This window comes from Nicotiana attenuata, chromosome 11, assembly GCF_001879085.1.
Source record: "Nicotiana attenuata strain UT chromosome 11, NIATTr2, whole genome shotgun sequence".
Taxonomy (NCBI): domain Eukaryota; kingdom Viridiplantae; phylum Streptophyta; class Magnoliopsida; order Solanales; family Solanaceae; genus Nicotiana; species Nicotiana attenuata.
Window position 1 is genome coordinate 4,609,218 of NC_031999.1, and position 7,506 is coordinate 4,616,723.

Genomic DNA, 7,506 nt, shown 5'->3' on the forward strand with positions numbered 1-7,506 from the left:
TGATTATGGAAGAAAATAATAATTATATATGAAATTAAAGAATTATTTAACTTTCAAATAATTAAGATTAAAATACAAAATTTATCTTTATTCTCAAATAGTAGATCATTTGTTACCTCCTTATAGCAGCAAATTGACTTCTTAGATTTATCAAAGTCATATTTTATTTGATTGCACTTGTTGTTAATTATATAATTTTTTATGTAAATTTAAATTATTATTAATAGTTGTAGATATTTATTTATGTATATGCTTTATTATTTTTAAATAAGTGTACTTACATTTTCTAAAAAGATATTCATATTGAAGACTTTAGTAGTTGTAATATTTATGTATGGTCCTTAATTATTTTTAAAGAACTTAATCATATATATTTAAGAAGTCATTTTAAAATAAGTGCTCATATATTGAAGAGCTTTCTTGGGAGAGGGTTGGTGCATTTTATTTTGATAATGACCAAATGCTCCAAATATATACAAGGAGCATATTTAACACCACAAGCAAATAATGATAATCTTAATGGAAAAAAGAAAAAGGAAAAAGCATATTAAAGTAATAAGATTTGCGATGAAAAATTAAATTTATCGCTAATTTTTGCCGAAATATATTATGACAAGTTTAAAAACAGAATTTCTATTGATAATAGTATTATTTGTATCAATTTGTATATAATTTTCTTGTATCGAGTTACCCTAAGATATCTAAGTCCATGATAAAATTAATTATTTTGCTCTTATAAAATCATTATTAGTTGTACGTCCAATTTTAATTAAAAACATAATTACATATTATTAATATGTGAATAACTAATATATAGAATCGCACAAAAAAAAAAACTAATGTATAGAAGTAAACAGTAGTATTATACCAATTACATTGTATAACAAATTATATTTTTTTATTGACAATAAAATATGTTATAATGATATGGACTTACTACCCTAATAACTATTAATTATCATAAATTATACATTGAATCTAAGAATTGAAAATGTAATATTATTCTTATACATGAAGGAGATCTTGTCTTTCTTGTGAGTATTATTTGTATTTAAGATTAATTGTATTTTCACTATTATTATTCTTATTTTTGAGTATAATTTGTATTTAAAAATAGTTAATTCATATTTTTACCATTGCTAAATTTATTTCGTATAAAAGTTAAGAACTTAATATAGGGGGAGTATAAAAAAACAAACTGGTATATCATAATTTATTTTTTAGTAAATAGTAAATATCATAATTCATTCTACACAAAATATTACTTGATAGTTTCAAATATGCTTTAAAAAGTATAATTATAATTAGTTAAATTTAAATATCTGAATAAATTATATTTAATCAATTATGTGCTTGTATATATCTATATTGCTTACTAGTTATATTCAATTTAGATAAATATTACAATTATTGATTTAATGATCTAATAGTATTTTAATAACTTAATAATTATCATAAATCTAACTTAACACTAAACTGAAGAAGCTAATATTATTGAAATATGAACGTATAACAAAACAAACAATATCATCTAGGATAAAAAAGCGGTAAAGAAAAAAATATTTTACAATATCTTTAACTCATGCAAATAGTTGATTTTTTTCTATTTTAGTAAAATATAACTTTTTTGGTTTATTGTAGGTACTTTCGTACCGTTATTTGCATTTATGGTATTTGTATTTTCCTTCTTGTATTTATGGTATTGTATTAAGAAGTAAAATAAAGCAAAATATATAGTAAAAGAAACACAAACTAAAATCCCTAAACCAAAACCTATTCTTCCTCCCCCTAAGCCGTCACTCTCCCTCAATATCCTAAGACGGGAAGTGAGTCCACCTTCAGAAAATGAAGCACAAGCACGATATCCACAGCAGAAAACGAAGCTACGAGGCCTAAAACCGTTCTCCCACGTGTGGCTGGGAGATCTTGACCACAAGAGTTGCACAAGTTTTACAAGAATTGAATCACCATTTCACTCAAGTTGGTGCTAAAAGCTAGTAAGTGTAAAGTATCTTAAGCATTTTATATTTTCTTCTGATTTGTAATGTGTCCCCTGTCGTTTTTTTCATTAGTTATTTGTCTTAAATTATTTGTGGAACTCACATGCTGCTTAATACACTGTCACGACCCATTTCCATAATAGGTTGTGAAGGCGCCCAGCACCGTTGCCAGACAAGCCACTGTGGAACATTTCAAACATCTTATATTTATTCTATCAGGATTTAAGAGAAATAACCACCTCAAATTAGGATTTAAGACTAAAAGAGATGGATGCCGTAAGTAACATAATATTACAAGTCCAAAATAAGTCTACCAATGTGTGTGTGCCAGAACCTGGTGTCACAGGCTACGTGCGACTAGTAAAAAATACATAAAAGAATAATACACTATCCTACTGTCTAAATCAGGATAGACAGAAAACAAAAGTACAAAGAAAGACTTCTTCGACTATGGATCGGCGTGAAGGAGAAGAAGCTCACCGTAGAAGTCCCAAATGTGCTCACTGATGCCCACCAGAATAATATCCAGATCCACCTGCCTCAGATCCTGTACATTTAAGTACATAAGCATAGCATGAGTACATAAACAACATGTACCCAGTAAGTATCCCGTCTAATCTCGAAGTAAAGACGAGAGGTCGACTTGATACTTACTAAGTTCAAGTAAAATGAGTAGAATTTATAATAATCAAGAATAACTCAAGTCATAAGTGTAACAAGTACGAAACAGGAATTTTTCCTTTAACCTTCTATAAAGAGTGTGCGTTTATATATATTTAAACAATTATGAAGTCAAATCCATAAGTAGAAAGCTAAATAACTCATGCGCAGATAATCACCGAGGAACGTACGGCCCGATCCAACATAAAAATAAATGTGCACTGCCGAGGATCGAACGGCTTGAACCATAGATGCATCTATTACCCCGCTCGCGAATCATACATGCGACGCGGTAAAATTTAAATAAAACAATCACCCTGCTCGTGAATCATTCATGTGACGCAGGTACACATAGAAATACATGCTCAAACAGCCAAATAAGAATTTATCGGAATACATTTGTTTTCCCAAATAAAGCCAATTCCCCTTTAATAATTTAAGAAAAATGAGGCTAAATCCTTTTTGAAATTTTTTTACCAACTCAATAGGATTTACGCAATTCAATAGCCAACAAGACTACATATATTCCAAGTATAGCATGCTTTAGGGTCCTAGACTACCTGGACTGTCAAATAAGTCGCTACGAACGGACTCTCGTCACCTAGTACGTACGTAGCCCCTGCATATAAAGGCAATTTAGTCATTTATTATACCTATGGGGACATTTCCCTGTTACAAGGTTAGAAAGGAGACCCACCTCGCTTCAAAGCGCGCTCCCAATATCGAGAACAAGCCCAAGCTCTTAATTCGGAGCCGAACGATCACAAACTAGTTAAAATAGGTAAGAACTAGTCAATAAAGGCTTAAAAATCGAATTCTAACTATTTAAGTAATCTTCCAACCTTTTCCACAAGTTTCCTGAATTCCGACATCGGGCCCAGATGCCCGGATTCTGATATTTTTCGAAGGAAATTGTTCTTTACAACCTAAGGATCAATAATATATAAATTCTAGTCCATTTCATAATAAATTTCATGCTTAAATCTTAATTTTATTAAAATCCTAGGTCTAGCTCTAACCCTTTGATTTTATCTAATTTTTAGTGTTTAATCTACCTAATATACATGTATTTAAACTAATAATGAAGGGGAGTAACTTACCTTGAAGTGCTATGTTTAAACCCTCTCTTTGAAAGCCCTCAAATCGCCTAAGTGTGGAGTGTAAAATGAAAAATGGTGTTTGAGTTCGAATTATATGAAGGCCACTGCCAAGCAATTTCCGCTTCTACGGTTAGGGGACCGCTTCTGCGGTCCCGAATCTGCGAAGATGGGGCCGCATCTGCGGAACTGGGCTGTGACGACCCAAAGGGTCATCACCTATTTCCTCATCCATTCCGTGCTTTCGAGGCCTTAAACCTCATTTTTACTTGCCTCAATTTGCGTGTGCAGTTCGGGCGCGTAGCCGGAAAGCTTTTATGTTGAAATATGTGAATTCCGTGAAAAATTTGAAGAATTTTGATATTAATATGATTATAGTTGACTTTGGTCAACATTTTTGGTAAATAGACCCGGACCTGAGATTGGACGGTCCCGGAAGGTCCGTAGAAAAATATGGGACTCGGGCATGTGCCCGGAATCGAATTCCGAGGTCTAGAGCCCGAAATATGAATTTTTCCGTGAAATTGTTTTTCTAAAATTTTTAAGGAAAATGGAAACGAAAATTTATTAAAAGACTACGGTAACGGGCTCGTATTTTGGTTCCGACGCCCGGTACAAGTCTTAAATATGTGTTAAGCGCTTTCTGTAAAGATTGGTCGAAATCGGACGTCGTTTGACGTGTTTCGGACTATGAGTTCAAAGCTTGAAAGGTTATGAAGTTTAGAAGAAGAATCATGTGTTTTGAGGCTTGATTCAATGATTTTGATATTATTTTGGCGATTTGATCGCACGAGCAAGTCCGTAGGATGTTTTTGAGGTTGTATGCATGTTTTGTTTGGAGCCCCGAGGGCTCGGGTGAGTTTTGGATAGGTTTCGAGTTGCATTTTTGAACTTTGAAAAAAAATTATAGATCAGGTCTGGTATTCTTGCATTTGCGAAAGATTCCTCGCAAATGCGAGACTCGCATTTGCGAGTTCCCCATCGCAAATGCGAGATGGAAGGGTTTCAGCTTGGGTCGCAAATGCGACGCCACTGTTCGCAAATGCGATATGGCCATGATCGCAAATGCGATCGGATGTTCGCAAATGCGAACCTAGTCCACCAGACCTGAGTTCGCAAATGCGATCCCTGTGGTCGCAATTCCCAAGCNGGATCGGGTTGCACGCCGCAACAGTAAAAGGTGAGGATCGGGTTGCGCGCCGCAACAATGATACATGATAAATGATATGGGTCGGGTTGCACGCCGCAACAATAGTAATCATGGAGCGGGTTGCACGCCGCAACAATAGTAATTATGGAGTGGGTTGCACGCCGCAACAATAGTAATTATGGAGCGGGTTGCACGCCGCAACAGTTATTGAGGCTATGTGTTTGTATTTGAGTATTGATTCTTTGTTCATTGTGAACCTAAGCTGTTTTAGTCGTTACTCTGGATTGCTGTTAATATTGTATCTCCCCTTAGCATGTCTCCCCTCCCATGTTGTTAATTACTTAGTATTCGATTCCCGCTGTATATTTATAACTGCACAGGTTTATGTGATGTCCAGTCTAGCCTCGTCACTACTTCGCCGGGGTTAGGCTAGACACTTACCAGCACATTGGGTCGGTTGTGCTAATGCTACACTTCTGTGAATTTTTGCACAGGTCCAGGTTTTGAGGAGCAACAGCAACAGTAGTTCGGGAGCAGACTTTCCTATTCACGAGATTGAGGTAGCCTTGCAGGCGTCCGCAGGCGGTGTGTCTCTTCTTTATGTTTTCCTTTTGACTGTTGCCTCATTGTTTTCGAGACAGGCAGCTGTTATATTTCTTTCAGACCTTTGTATTTAGTTTATTCTTAGTGGTTCGTGAGTAACGTGACACCAAATCTTGGGTAGAGGCTATTGTTGACTATTCCGTGTTTTGTTTCAGACTTACAAATTAGACTTCCGCTATTATTATTATTAAATTCCATATTTCTTATTGATGCTATAGATTGTTAACAGATTTATTTATTAACTAAAGGTAAATAAGTTGGCTTGCCTAGCTACCACGAGTAGGCGCCATCACGATCCCGATGGTGGGGAATCTGGATCGTGACAAGTTGGTATCAGAGCACTAGGTTACATAGGTCTCACAACTCACGGACAAACTTAGTAGAGTCTGAGGGGTAGGTACGGAGACGTCTGTACTTGTTCCCCAGAGCCTATTGAGTTAGGAAAACCTCTCATTTGTTCTTTCTCGTCGTGCGGTTTGACTTCTAAATGCTAATTGAATTTCTACTCTGTTCTTTCGCAGATGGTGAGAACACGCGCTTCCTCATCTACCGATCAGTAGTCCGAGCCCCAGATAGCTCCCGCTAGGGGCAGAGGACGTGGCCATGCTAGGGGCCGAGGTAGGGGAAGGGCTCAACCCCAAGAAGCAGCACCAGTGGCGTAGCCCCAGGTTGACCTTGAGGAGGAGGTTCCGGCCCCAGGTGCAGCGGTTCCGGTAGGCCCAGATCAGGTCCCAGAGGGTTTTATTGCTACCCCAGTTCTTCAGGACGCTTTGGTCCGGTTGGTGGGCTTCATGGAGAGTGTCACCCGAGCAGGATTTCTTCCTGTAGCACCAGCCACTTCCCAGGCGGAAGGAGGAGCCCAGACTCCTGCTGCACGTACTCCGGAGCAGGTAGCTCCCCAGACTCAGATTCCACCGGGTCAGCCAGCTGCGGCAGTTCAACCGGGGTTAGTTACACAGGCCGGTGATGGAGCGGCTATGTCCGCAGATGCTTTGTGGAGGCTGGACAGGTTCACCAAGCTCTTCACTACTACATTCAGCTGAGCTTCTTCTGAGGACCCCCAGGATTTCTTATATAGCTGCCACGAGGTTCTTCGGAACATGGGAATTATGGAGTCCAATGGAGTTGATTTTGCGGCTTTTCATCTATCTGGATCCGCCAAGACTTGGTGGAGGGATTTTGGTTTAGCCAGACCAGCAGGGTCATCGTCCTTGACTTGGGATCAGTTTTCAGAGTTGTTCCTGGAGAAGTTTCTCCCCGTTACTCAGAGGGATGCTTATCGGAGGCAGTTTGAGCGCCTCCAGCAGGGGTCTATAATGGTCACTCAGTATGAGACCCAGTTTATCGATCTAGCTTGCCATGCCCTCGTCATACTCCCCACTGAGAGGGAGAGGGTGAGGAGATTTATTGATGGTTTGATCCAGCCTATTCGTCTTCTGATGGACAGAGAGGCGGGGAGTGATATTACTTTTCAGGAGGCGGCCAATGTGGCCCGGAGGATCAAGATGGTTCTGCCACAGGGGGTGGTCATGGAACAGACAAGAGACCCCGTCACACAGGTCGGTTCAGTGGTGCCTCATCTGGGGGCAGGGATTCTTATGATAGGGGTCAGCCTTTCAAGTCAGCCCTCCAAGTTTCTCAGGGTGCCCCAGGTGATCATGGTTCCCGTGGGCATTATTCAGATCAGCAGTCACTCAGTGCACCGCCAGCTCCCATCAGTGCACCGCCACTTCAGAGTTTTCGTGGAGGTCATTCGGGTCGCCAGGGCCGGCCACAAAGTTCGGAGGGATGTTATGAGTGTGGTGAGTATGGTCATATCAAGAGAGCTTGCCCGAGATTGAGGGGTACCCAGTCTCAGCAGTAGGGTCCCCGTCCTATGATTCAGGCACCAGATGCCCCACAGCCAGCCAGGGGTGGAGGCAGAGGTCATAGAGGTGGAGGTAGAGGCCATAGAGGTGGAGCTCAGACCGCCAGGGGCGGAGGTCAGCTACCAGCA